The sequence below is a fragment of the Macaca nemestrina genome, chromosome 9 (assembly GCF_043159975.1).
Source record: "Macaca nemestrina isolate mMacNem1 chromosome 9, mMacNem.hap1, whole genome shotgun sequence".
Classification (NCBI taxonomy): domain Eukaryota; kingdom Metazoa; phylum Chordata; class Mammalia; order Primates; family Cercopithecidae; genus Macaca; species Macaca nemestrina.
In genome coordinates, this window is record NC_092133.1 from 90,083,077 (window position 1) to 90,097,398 (window position 14,322).

The 14,322-nt window shown below is 46.2% G+C and overlaps 1 long non-coding RNA gene across 5 annotated transcripts in view; it reads left to right on the forward strand.

The window, feature by feature from the left end:
• The window catches only part of LOC105486594 (uncharacterized), a 72,916-nt gene extending 60,862 nt beyond the window's left edge, over positions 1-12,054 (forward strand). For all 5 annotated transcript variants that reach the window (XR_011607999.1, XR_011608003.1, XR_011608000.1 and 2 more), the window contains one exon: positions 2,240-12,054. This is a non-coding gene — a long non-coding RNA (uncharacterized lncRNA). The remainder of the gene's footprint in view (positions 1-2,239) is intronic.
• The last annotated feature ends 2,268 nt before the right edge of the window (positions 12,055-14,322 follow it).

Genomic DNA, 14,322 nt, shown 5'->3' on the forward strand with positions numbered 1-14,322 from the left:
TTTTAAATGATACCATTTATTTTTTGTTAAAGCAAGAAACCATGTCATTATAACAATCTGCTACTGAGAATGGTTCTCACAAAGGTATCATCCAGTAAATATTTTCTCCTGAAACAAGAATATGTATTGAATAAATATAGAATGAAGTTTAATTTATGTTAGATTTTTGTAAAGCTTATATCTCTTCAAATCCACATGTGGCCGTGATATTACTATAGAATCTCAAATCATTAAGAAAAATTACAAACTCCATTTATGTAAGCAGATTTGAATGTAGTCCAACTTGTTTTGTTAAAGTCATATTTGATATAGAAGGAAGGCTATTTTCAGGGTTCATCACCCACGTACTCTTTAAAGACAAATATTACTCAAATGTTCTCCACCAGGCAGACTTAAGAACACAAATGCAGTCTTTAATTTCAATATTCAATATCAATTATCTTAGTTCGTGAATTTAAATCAGTAATGGTTTAATTTAAGCATTCTCTTTTTGCCATGGTAGTATAAACGTGACCATTGTTGCTTCTGAACATTTCTTGGCCAGAGAATGAATCGCTTTGTTTTTCGACTTCCAGCTCTCCCAAGCCACTATATTCCAAATTAAAAGGGAAGGATTTTAAAAGAGGATTCTAAAAAAACTCTATGCTTTTTTTTTTTTTTTAATTTGAGTAATTGCTAATAAGGTTAGAAGAGTCAATGGTTAGACCTGAGACCAAACTGGACTGAGGCTGATTTGAGCTCAATCTGGATATTTTAGGCTCACACACAGCATCCCCAGCCTTGTGAAGGGTGAACTGCCCTTTCCCACAAATGCATCCTCAGAGGTAGAGGCTATAATCAGTTCACTCAGCAAATGTCCAGCACCTCCTTGGTGCCAGGCACACTGTGCTGGGTCCTGGGGCTGTGGCCTTGAAGGAGAGTACTGGCTCCCTGGCATCTTGGTGCCTGGAGAACCACGCAGGAGGTGGAGAGTGCAAACATGGAGGGGGTGAGTCATGGTAGGGCAGGTGAGGGTGTGAAGGAAGCAAGCAGTGTGCAGCCACAGAGGAGAGACAAGGACATGTTTAGACAGGGCCATCAAAAAGACCTCATTGAGGAGGTAGGCCTCGAACCAGTTACAACTATAAATCCTGAGTATGAAATCCCAGAGCTGAAAGTAGCCTCAGAAGTCACAGGGTATAACTATGCTGTGGTCACAGATGCAGAGATGTGCAGGATCAGAGCAGAACCTCCTGTGGGTAGAGGCAGAGCCGTGGCCAGGACCCAGGAGACTGGGCTCCCAGTGCCATCCTGCCTTTTTCAGGGGGACTCGCCCATGGGTTCTACAGTATAAGGTAGATTCTGAGACCTAAGGGCCTTTCCAGTTCCTAGATAGGAGAATTCAGAAACCAAGAGTGAGGGGGCGTTTGCCACACGTGGCTGTTGAGGCAGAAAAGTCAAATTCACCAGATCACGAATCCTGTCGTAGACTGAGTTTTCTGAATTGACAAATTACATTGACTCCGAGTCAGATGGATATCAAACCATCTTGACTTTCTACTACATTGACTCAACCAAGAAATTAGCTCACCTCCTGAGAAGTGAGAAGAGGCCTGCCAGAGGTTTATAGAAACCTTCCAAGGGTGAGCTTGGCACTCCTTGCCTCACTAGAACCTTCCCTCTGAGGGGCGCATTCCTGGAGAGAAGCCCTTGCTTTTGGTTCTCAGCCTTAAGAGTAGGTGCTTTCCTCTGAGCCTGGAGTCTTATCTTCGCCAATAAGGCCACTCATGGAGGTTTGGAGGTTGTGTGGATGAGGCCGGGAGAGGAGGATCTGGCTGGAGCAGCTGGGGCAGAGAGAGCTCCCACCATCCAGGACCCCCGGCCCCAGCAATGGTAGAGTGAAGGGTGAGGGGCAGTGAAAGGACTATAGCCATCTTAGTTGAACTTTCTGCAGAACCGGGCTCCTCTTGCTAACCTTGGGCTCCTTTCCATGTGTTCAAGGCTCTCCCTGGAGTCACATCGTCCAGTTATGTGGCATTTGCAGGGCTGAGCTCAGATCTGGAGTCTGCAGAGTTCAGGGGGCCCTCACATGGGGTAGAGTTTAGACGTGGCATGGGGGACAGCTCACACACAAGGCACATTTGACCTGGAGAAGAGACCACCCAGAGGGGAGGAGGCTGGTCCAGTGCTGGGAGGACAGTCCTATGGAGCATCAGGAAATTCAGCAGGTGAGTTTTACATCTGTTTTTTCCAACTACAGTTCAGTCCTGGAGCAGACACAGCCTTGTTTGCAGAGAGCCAACATTCTAATTGACGGTGCATGGTGGGAAACAGTGAATGGAGGGAAAGAGTGCCAATGTCAGAGAGCTACAGTGCAGTGAAGAAGAGAAGGCAAGAGGATGTGATGCAAAATCACAGGACTTGGCTTCCAGACCATTCTGCTTCCATGAGAACATTTTAGTTGAGAACCGGATGGCATGAAAGTAAGCCAGAAGACACCAGGCAGGGACAGACTGGTCCCCAGGTGCGAATGAGGTTGGAGCATTTGGGACTGCAAAGAATGTGGAGCGTGGTGAATGAGATGGCCCTTTGTATCAGATTCATGCATGAGTGGCTGGGGTCATGTGTGTGCTTCAGTAGAGGGTACAAAGGGCACACTAAGAAATCTGGGTTTCTTTCTGAGGGCCTGGGAAGCCACCAGAAAGCACTGAGCAGAGAGTGATGGATTTATTTACGTGTTTATGAAATCATGCTGGGTGCTGGGTGGTGAATGCTTATAGGGGCAGAGGGCAAGGGTGGAATTGCAGAGACCACAGCTAAGAGCCAATTGCAGAGCCAGGCTCATTGTGATTCAACCTGGGAGGCATTGGGGATGAAGGAGATGAGGCCGATGAAGGATGTATTTCTACCTATAATATGGATTAGGTAGATGGGTTTATATGTAATGTAGATTAGACTCAGAAATCAAACTGGAGCCAATGGCGGACACCTGATGAAAGGTGTACTTCAATTTCTTCCATTGCATAGAAAAGCAATACAGTGGAAAGAGGATGGGATCTGGTGCCTCTCAGACAGGATTCCACTTGCAAGCCGTGTGACATGGGGCAGCCCACCCGATCCTGGACCTCCACAAATCCCTCTGCGACGTGGAGACAATCAGATTTCCTCACAGAGACTCCATGAAGGGCCCCTGAGCGCACTCTCCGGTTAGCCACTGATGCATTCACGAGGAAGAGGAAGAGTTAAATGCTTCTTTCGAGGAAGCGGTGGTGGCCAAGTGCTGTGAGCACTGTGAGATCAGAGCTGACAGCCCAGAATGTGAATCGCAGGCCTCACCAAGGCCATCGTGTGTTGCAGGGAGCTCTTCCCAAGTGCTCACTTTTACTAAATTACAAAAAATACATAACAGGAGAGTTTCTTTGTGTTTTAAAAATCAATGACCAATTTTTGTTTTGTTTTGTTTTTAAAATGCAGTGTTTTCAGAGATAAGAGTATTATATTGGAAAGCTGTTGTGACACAGAAAATTACATGAGCTTGTAGTTGATTAAAACAGTCAAGTTGACCTACATATCATCTCAGTGCACAGCAAGGAAGCATCTTCAGCTTAGAAAATTGCTGGCATGAACACAAACAAATCTAGTTCTTTGAAACGAGAATTTTCAGATTTTGGATTTATGGTGAGAAATAGCTAAGTCCCAGGGCCGGGCACGGTGGCTCGTGCTTGTAATCCCAGAACTTTGGGATGCCAAGGCGGGTGGATCACCTGAGATCAGGAGTTCGAGACCAGCCTGGCCAACATGGTGAAACCCTGTCTGTACTAAAAATACAAACATTAGCTGGGCGTGGTGGCGAGCACCTGTAATCCCAGCTACTCGGGAGGCTGAGGCAGAAGAATTGACTGAACCCGGGAGGTGGAAGCTGCGGTGAGCTGAGATCATACCATTGTACTCCAGCCTGGGCAAGAAGAGCGAAACTCCTTCTCAAAAAAAAAAAAAAAAAAAAAAAAAAAAAAAGAATTGACTGAACCCGGGAGGTGGAAGCTGCAGTGAGCTGAGATCATACCATTGTACTCCAGCCTGGGCAAGAAGAGCGAAACTCCTTCTCAAAAAAAAAAAAAAGAAAAAAAGAAAGAAAAGAAAAAAGAAAAAACCTGCTGAGTCCTGAAATACTGATAAAATGACCAACTCTGTTCACGTTCAAAACTTGACACTTTCAGTGTCAGGGTGACCAGGAATCGTGGCTGTAAAGGAAGCCTGAGACTTCTCTGGTTCTAGCATGAAAGAATTTTCCAAAACTATGTAGATGCTGGGGCCTTAGAAGTTTGACATTAGTGTAAATGAATGTATTCTCAACAAGAATATAGACGAGTTTGCACTGAATTCAGAATACTTAACTCCAGACTTACAAGAGATTAAAGAATTCTTTAAAATGGATTCTCAGGCACTTTATTTATGCTACTCAGGAGAGCTACACTGGCAAGGGAGGTCACAGTTTCTGACGTGCCTTTTTTCTAAACTTCTGACTTTGTACACACGCAGAACATATATTTAACTGTTGGGATCCCAGTTTTCTATATTGGGGGATTTTTCTTTATATTTTTTACCTTTCGATAAAGTAGATCTTTAGAAATCAGAATTCCTGAGGTTCTAGTACTGTCAAATTTGCGTTGTTGGGAATGCTGAGGTTTAACCTTGACTCCTTCAAATGAATGCTGGGTGAACTTGTCTAAACTCCTGTTCCTCTCATTCAGTTTCTCCCTCTGTGAAGCAGAGGCAATGGCACTCCCTCCTTTTAAAATCCTTAAGGTTTGGGAAAGGTTTTCAGAGTAGTCAAATAATTTAATACCCTTAGGTAAAATGTGCTCTCAAATTGTATTTCTAGCCATGGAAATGAAGATTAGTCTCTTCAGTTTTTTTCTTAGTCGGAATGGCCACTGGGAGGTTCTGCTAAAATAAAAGATTTTTTTAAAAAACAGTGCTGTTCAGGGGTGTTCTGATTCGATTACCTTTCTTCTAACTCAAGGGTGAGTTTCAGAGACTCTGGTTCACACAAGACGGGGCAAATTCCATCGTGTCCTGCTCAGAGGAGGCACCTCACACTCGTCTTGTCTTGTGAATAACTGTACAACTGGTCATGAGGAATGCTAGGGGGTGGCCTGTCATGGGAGCCCACCTTGCACATATTCAATGCCAATATCCGTCTGGAGCTTTGACAGGGCTGTGTTAACGTCTGCCTTTCACAGAAATTGGTATTCCTCTCATCTTTTATTTCAACAGTTACCGTTAAACTACACCTTGATGAACTCCCCGTGTGTATTCTCCCCAGTTCCCGGCCCACCTCCCTCCACAACCCTCCCACAAACTGAAATGCAAGCCGGGCTGTGAAACATGAAACGGGCTGTTATAAAACTGTATTTTATAGTTGCAGCATGTAACAGTTGAAGGCGTGTTTACGTAGCTGAGGAGACAGAAACACCAGTCTTCCCACTCCAGAGTTTACCTAACTTCCTTCAGGACTAAGGGTAGAGCTGTAGATCATAATGCATCCCTTGGGGAGATAAAGAGGAAGAGGAAGAGTTAAATGCTGCTTTTGATGAAGTCTGCATGCTAAGAAATGAATGGCAAAAATGCGTCCGGTTTTTTTTTTTTTTTTTTTTTGAGATGGAGTCTTGCTCTGTTGCCAGGCTGGAGTGCAGTGGCGTGATCTCGTCTCACTGCAACCTGCGCCTCCCAGGTTCAAGCGATTCTCCTGCCTCAGCCTCCCAAGCAGCTGGGATTACAGGCACAGGTCACCACGCCTGGCTCCTGGCTAATGTTTGTATTTTTAGTAGAGACGGGGTTTTACCATGTTGGCCAGGATGTTCTCGATCTCCTAACCTTGTGATCTGCCCACCTTGGCCTCCCAAAGTGCTGGGATTACAGGCGTGAGCCACCGCACCTGGCCCTGCTGCTGGTTGTTAAATGCCGTGAGCAAACATTTTTGAGTCATTGCCACGCTGTGGTTCTTCCATTTTAGGAACTCAGCAGCAAGAAGGCCTCTGTGACTGAGGCCTCGATGGAGGGAGCATGAGATGTCCTCGGTGACTTCACCGTCCTCTCTTTTTGACTCTTTTGCTTCAGGCCACCTCCTGCTATGACCCCTTTGGTTCCAGCCCTGCCGGCTGCTGAAGTGCTCTGGCTTGGAGATTTGTGTTTGGGTGGGTGAAGGTCTTCTGCTCCGTGTCTGCCTGTTTTCTGGTTTCGCCTTCCTGCCTCTCCCTTTCTCCCCTTCCTCCATTCCCTTCCTCTCCTTCACCATTTCTCTTTCTCCTTCACCAGTCGGTGAGTGCCAGTCATGTGCTAGGCTCCACTTAGATCCAGAGGGTCTTAAGGTAACCCCCTCCTTCCAGGAGAACCTCGCATCATGCCATTCCTTAGAGTGAGGCTAACTCAGCTTGGACTATGCAGAAGTTAGGACACACGGAGAAATCTGGCTGTGGTGGTTTCATCCATCTGCATTTTGGTAGGCCCCACCTTTCAGGTATAGGGCTGGATGGTGAAGGGGCCCAGTGAAGCCCGGGGCCGCGTGTTCCTTAAAGTTGCAAATGCACACCTGCAACATTTAGTGGCATTTCTGATAACTCACTGTGTAAGGCTGTTTTGTGCTTGCGGCAGAATTTCTCCTCTGGTTTCCTACATAGGAATATCATCCATTGCCCGGTGCAGGAGCAGGAACGGAGAAACGAGAGGCCAGGGTGGGTCTGAGGCTGTTCTCCAGTCACTTCAGGCTTGGCTCACAGCCCGACTTCCTGCCCCGCAGCCTCCTGCCCCTGTCGCCAGAATGGCTGAGCCTGCTGATGACAAAGCCACAGCTCATAGGCTGACAATTTTGTCTGGATTTCTATCAAGGCCGGGGGTGCAGTCAATAGCACATGCAGGAAATTTTAAAAGATCAAGAGCAGCTAACAACAAAATCCACTCTGGGATGTTTTTAACCAAACAATCAAGGATTCAGTGCTTTCCGGGGGTGAGGACCAAAACGGAGCAGGACCGGCAGCCAGCATCACCTCTTCCATCTTCCGTCTGTCCTGAACCACCCTAAAAATAGCGCCTGGACCTCACATCATCCGTGCTTTTGTTATTTACCCTCTTTGGTCTTTTGAAAAACATCTTTCTTGGGGCTGAGAGTCTCCCATCATTTGTGCTTATAGAGTCCTTTCTTCTGAAGTGGTGAACGTGCCTATCCTCATTTCTGGGAAGTCAGTGACAGGACTTCTGTGAGGGGAAAGTGGCTTCAGCTGGGTTACAGAGGCAGGTGGTGGAAGAGTGAGGTGAGAGTGCCACCGCTTCTGGGGACAGAGCATGTGCTGGTTCAGTGGCTCTCTGACTCTTCCTAAGAAAGAACAGTGCCCTCCTTGCCCTTCTCTACGCAAAGCCCTCACCAGGCTTCCCTCTGAACCACACCTTTCTTATGAGGCCCTCTGGGAAGCTGAACCAGACCCACAGTGCCTCTAGCTCCTCCTTCAAGTTACACTCCCAGGTGCCTGCCTCTGGCACATCTCAGGAGGGCAGGGGCCGAGCCTCTGCTCCATTTTGAATGCCTGCAGACCTAGGGCAGCTGACCTGCAGCCCCAGCAGACATCAGTCTGCGGCTTTCGAGGCCAGCTTTCCCTTTCTCGGCTTCCCTGTGGGCTTTGGCCAGTCTTATCATTTTGCCATGCTTCAGTTAATCCATCTGAATTGCGGTAGGATATTGCACAGAGAATTGTGAGTGGTGACAAAGGGACCCAGAGAAGTCGTCTCCCAAAACTGGAAGTTCCATGGATGTGGGATAACCATGCTGTGTCCATCTTTCTCGTAGGAGCAACTGAGCGAAAAGCCATGGCTGAGTGAGATCACCACTAAGTGGGATTTGTCCACCACTGGTACTGGCTTCAGAACACTGATCACAACCAGGGGAGGGTGGCCAGTCCGGGAGGCCACACACCACAGCTTTCCTTCAGGAAAAGCCTGTGGCTTCATGGGTATAAACCAAATGTGAGTTGGATGGATCACCTGAAGCAGAGTATCCAGTCTCACTCCTGCCCCACAGCCAACTGGACACCCACAGAGCCCCAGGCACCCCTCGCAGACGGCGAGCATGTCCAGCTGCACAGGCTGTAGCCTGGTGACTCGGGTATCTGTGATCTGGTCTCATGTTCTGAGCTGATCCCCACGCTCAGACCTCCGCTCCCTGGCTGTGCATTCTGCTCACTGAGGTCTCTTCCCCAATGGTCGCAAGGAAAACACGAAAGGCAAGGATGGTGAGCATGATGAACGTTTCCTGTGGGAGACAGAGTTGCAGGCATTCTCAGAAAAGGAGGGCACTTTGGAAAGGGCTGGAGATGAAAGTGCAACACAGTGGGAAGGAAAGCCAGTCTCCACGGAGACACGGGAGGGAAGTCAGCATGGAGGGGAGAAGGGAACAGGCCCGCTCACAACACCACAGGCTGCCAAGAGCCCAGACACAGAGCAGAATAAAGAAACACTCATGTGGGTGTCGGGGTTTGTCCTCATTTGCTTCATGCTGCTGCTCCCCAGCTTAATTGCTTCATAAATCTTGAACAATTTATGAACCTCCCTGAGCCCCAGTTTTGTCATCCGTAAGATGGCTGTTAAATTACATACCTCTCCAGCAATAAGCAGATTTAATGAGAAAAAACATATAAAGAATAACAACAAATATCATAAAACATCTTGGAGTATTTTTAAGGAAAATCAGTGTGATTGCAACCAAGAAAATTACAAAACTTTATTGGCATATAAAATGTACACAAAAAATAACATACACATTTGAACAATATTGTATCCCTGAATAAGAAAATGACTGTTGTGAAAATATCAATTGTTCCTAGATTAATGCACACACTTAGTGTAGGTCATTTCAATATCCTCCTGGCTATTTTAGAAATAGAACAAATTCTGAAGTAACTTTGAAAATAATAATATGAGTGTTCAACATACATCTTTGAATAAAAAGATTGGTTTTTATAATTATTAATGTTATCAGGATATGATGCTCAAAACAATTTGGTCATTGTTCATGAATAGACAAATCAACAAAACAGAATAAATAATTCAAAGACCTTGGCTTATGAATGAATAAGCTATATGGTTCATAAAGCAACACAAATACTCATAAATAAAAGTATTTTCCACAAATCACATGATAATAACCTGCTTGCAGTTGGGGAGAAAGAGCAATTTAGTCCTAAACAAAAAGCAAATTTCAGACTAATTTAAAAGTTAAAATACAGAGCAACCAAAGGCAGACAAAAGAAAAAAAATTCATCAAGTGTTTTGAGGATGGGTCTGCCCTTCATTCTGTGGCTCAGAAACTCAGTTTTTTTTAACCATCTCAGGGTTGAGTGAACCCCTGTACACTGATTTGAGCTGTCCAAATTCATAAAACCAAAGCATAAAATATAGTGCCTAATTAACTGACAGGGAGACATGGATCTGCCTGGGGGTCCTCTTGCCACGCCCACAGGGTACTATGGTGAGTGTGACATCAGAGCGGGGAAAGGCTGCACCTGGGGACGTGTGGGACCTGCAGGCTGCTGCACCCATCTGTCAAGCCTGAATTGCTGCACACACTCAGATCCAGCCAATGGCACTGCATTCCTTTATTTTCCCAGATGTCACAAAACCTGCTTGAGCACACTGCCCCAGTGTTGGTGGGCAGGCAGACGTCTTCACTGCAAGGTCAGCTCGCCTTTAGGATCATGTGCGAAGTCCAGAGAGTGTTTGGTGAGCCTCCCTCTCTCCAGGAGGAGGGCTCTGGTCCTTCAGTTCACAGGTGTTATAGCCGCAAGGCAGTGCTGGGTCCCAGCAGGCAAGGGGAGGCTTTGGGGTGACCCTTCCCCTGATGTGGTGGTCAGAGTCCCCCCAGCGGCTCCTGGGGTGCAGAGCCATGCTTATCTCTGCAGCTCCCTTCTCAGCCGTACCTCCAGAGGCCCTGTCCCACTGGAGCACATGTGTCCAGGCAGGCTTGGCACCCAGCCTCCTGGGGCAGTAACCATCACCCCTCTCTCAGACGCAACTTGTCCTCTTCCAACTCTTTTGTTCAAAATAGGGTGCATCCATCTGGTCCTTCTGGAAGAGAGAGGCCTGCCCATTGCCAAGTCATCCATAGGAGAGGACTGTGTAATTTGTTTTCTGAAATAAGACAGTTTTGAGAGTGAGATGGGGAGGGAGTTGTTACTGATGACACTGAGAAAACAGGAGTAAACCAGGGTTACCCAGCATCCCCCCAACACTCTAACTGGTATGACCACTTTTTCTGGGCTCCACGGGTCAGCCCACCCTCTTCTGATGGTCACATTCTTCAGCTACTTTGGTGCCTTCAACACTGTTTCACTTTTGGCTGCCTCTAACCCTTCAGGGTAATGTCTCAAATTGCTATACTCCCTGATTATGGGTCGGCTGTTACAGCAGAACTCTCAAAGGAAATCTTATTTCCAAGTTCCTGAGGGCATCTTAGGATGGTTGTCCACTCACTTCCTCTCCCCTGCCCCTTACTTCCCTACCCGTTGGGGAAATTTATCTTAACAAAACAATCTGAAATTGTACTATTATTTAAAATAATGCAGAAATAAAGCCCCAAGAGTCATGCAAATGTTCAACAGTAAGGAACTGTCCAAGTCAAGCTGACACTGTGGCGATGATTGGTTCATGTTCAGGAAGGTGATGATTTTGGAGAATTTGGCAACATGGAAATTGTATACTCTGTAATGGTTAACGAAAAATTAGAAAGGAGGCTATAGAGTTGAGTTGTAACACTTTGACCATAATTATATAAAAATAATAATAAACACATTAAGATGTCGGTGTGAAAACAATTGCCAGCATGGTAACAATAACTTTGCTTCAATTATGGGATTAGGGCTGATTTTTTTTCTCTCTCTTTTACTATTCTCCAATTTTTCTGGAATGTGGTTCACATAATGGAAACAATGCTCTCTCCCTCCCCTTCTGCAGGAATTAAATGAGGTAATGATTATAAAGTGCTTTTTCCTTTGTTTCTCCCCTCTCCATAACCCCATTGTGTCCCGACGACCTTGTCCTGAAAAAGAGGGAGAATGGGGCTTGGTTGGATTCTCTTGTTCCCAGGGCAAGGCTTTCTCTAGTTTTCTTCCTTGTCCTCAAACTGTGTCAACCTTGGGCCACAAATGAAATGACCTTGACAACCCCAGTGGACTTATCTCGGGGATCTCTTGCACCTGCAAAGTGAAGACCTCTGTATCCCTTCCACAAAATCTTCAACCCTGTCAAAAACAGCTTTGTTACGTGCAGTTTTATTGGGAAAGGAAGTGTCCCAAGAATTTCCTATAGCCGAGCCTGTTACAAAAGTTCACTCTGCCTCTCTGACACTCGCTCAGGTTTCTAGCTGCCCTGGTGGTCCCCGCTCTCTCTCTCTGCGTGTTGAGCTGATTCCCCGCTCAGGTCTGAAGTGATTCTGGATTTTGCCTCATCTTGACCTGTGTTTTCCACTTTTTCAATTTTACGTTCTTTTTTCTAGACCACTTGTGAAGAGGAAAGTTATTCCTCTTAAAGGGGAAACATCTTTCCACCCTAACTAATGAAGGCATCCCGGTACGACCTCTCCCAGGAGAGTCCTGGAGAAATGAATGGCCCCCGACAGTGCTGGGCATGGGTCTGAGCTGGGGAGGGGCCAGCATTCTGTTCCCGAGGGAATCCTGAACACGGCTCTCATATTTTCTTCCACGAGCCAACTCAACCCAGAACATTGCCCTTAAAAACATTTCCTGTGTCTTAGGTAAACCCTGCATTCAGTATTCTAGAGACTTGGAAATACATCACCGATATTTATTTCAGCATCATTTATAATATTGGACTATTGGACATGTTCTGATGTCCATTAAGAGGGATCTGGTTTAATAAAGTGTGGTCCATCTAACAAGGCCCAGAGCAGTGTGTGCAGTAAGGTCTCATTTGTATTAAAATATATTTATATACGTATATAACTAGATGTGCATAGAATATTTCTGCAAAGATAGAGAAGAAAACAGTAATGTTCTCCTCTGGGGAAGACAACCAGAGGGACTGAAAGGCAGAGGGGAGAAGACCAATTATTTTATTTTATTTTGTATTTCTTTGGTTCCTTTGAATTTTGTATCAATTTATATATATATGTATATTTACTAGAAAAAAATGGAAACATATAACTAGTGGGCATGCTAAGAGACCTTTCCATTTGGGTGAATTACCTCTTAGGATTACAATTTTCTCATTTTCATCTATCTGCATTAAAAAGGGAAATAATTTCCATGCCTGTATCTTTGGCAAGCCCTCTCACCCTACTTTATAAAATTGCTTCAGGCTGCTGCAAACATATTCAAGGTTTGCTTTCTTTATTTTTCAGCTCCTCACTCTCTTGGGAGCCACTTCAAAAATTTTCTGGCCAAGAATTCGCCCCACCCCTCCTGGTCCCACCTGCAAGGGGTGGCAAGAAATCTAAAACATAAATACTGGAAAACTGATTTTCCAGAAATCTAAAACATAAATACTGGAAAACTGGAAAATTGATAAGAACGTAAGACATAATATTTATATAAACTTTAGCTCTCGCAAGAGGTGTGTCGAGTATGCTGGGTGTTGAGCGATAAGGAGGGTGCAGCTTTCAGCAGCCGAGTTAAGGTGATCTAAAATCGCTCACATGCAGATGGAGGAATTAATAAGCAGAGGGTGTAAGTTATGAGTTGCTCCTCCACAATCAGATGCAAGAAGCATCACATTTCTTTATTTTTCCAAATCAAATTACACCTGGCTCCGAGCATCTGCTCCCTAGGGTTAAGAAGAAACACGATGCTGGCTGTTCTCATCTAATTGAAGTCCTTCCTCTTCAATTAGATCATGCAGGGATCTTGGAGCCCAAGAGCCCTGGAAACGGGCAGGAGATGCTCCTCAGTCTGTGATCAGCATCACAGCTACTGCTATGTCCTCTTGGCTTCATGATTCTGTCATCTTTAGGGCTCTGAGGCTCAGGGGCCACAGAAATGCCACTCTTACCACATTGTTCTTGGCCAGAAGGAAGGTTTCCCCCTTGGCTCAGAAGCAGCAGAGGGTAATTTCCAGCTTCCATGCAGCTGTGAAGGACTGGCTTCCCACTCTCCAAAGCCCTAACTACCCCCAGACCTTGGTTTGGATGGGGACAGGTTCCCAGGGCTCACCTGCTCTTTCCTGCCTGCCCGGGGCATCTTCCCAGTCTTGAAAACACCATTCTCCCTCTTCTGCTTGTTCACAAACACAGAGACTTCTCTGGATGGCTTAGCTTTCCAGAGCAAAAGCTTGCATGTTCAGGGCCGTGGTCCAACTCCTGAGATTTGGGAATTGGGTGTTCAGGGTCTCAGGAAAACAGTGCTCGCTTCTCTGAGCAGCACGTTGAAGCTTTCCCTGGTGAGCCGAGGGCAGCAGCACTGACTGCATAAATGGCTATGCTGTGTTCTCCCTGACCTGCCTCCATACACTCACCTCTCTAAACATAAAGACAGTGACTTCAGTTCTCTTCTCTCACCAGAAGCTCTCACCAGGAGAGGGAAAAATGGGCAGTCTCCAGCCTACATAGTTTCCTTCATCTCCCTCTGCTGGGTCTCCAAGCTCAGCCATTCTGAACCTCGTGGGGACCGTGGCTCTTGAGCTTCCACACTTGCAGGCCAGCCTGCAAACAGCAGGTTTGATGCCTCGCCCTTGGGGCAGCAGCTGCCCTTAACTGGGCTGATTCTTTCTGCCCCAGAGAACGTAGATGCAGGAGGACACTTTGGAAGCTTTCATTCAGCACTTTGTAATATATGATTCCACCCGAGGTTCGCAGAGTCTGTAGAAAAGTGATTCTCAAACGTCGATTGTGTTAAAAGATCCTCTACCTGGGCTCCTTCAAAAACACACTGCCTGAGAGACTGAGACCGTTGGCTGCCTGAAAGAAATTGACTGGACTCACAGTGAATTCTAACATAGCTGGTCCCTTGAGTTGTCATTGAGAAATAATCCTTCCAAAATGACAAGTCCACCTGAGATTTACTGTGTCGCCTGAAATCCACACTCACTTTTCCAGTGGTGTATTGACTACCAAACAGGAGAAAGCAGGGCCTTGCTCTGCACTAATTAGCTCCAATACCCTAGGCTGTCACCAGGTGATGAGGTGCCTGTTTGCTGCTGTCTACCTTGCTACCTGTGGCATCACCAGCAACTCCTCAGGAGGTTCTGAGTCTCCAGTTCCTTGCAGAGAGGATGGGTGGAGACACTAAATGCTTGGTTGATGGCTGGGAGTGTGGGCTGAGGGCAGGTGGATGCATAGATAAAGGA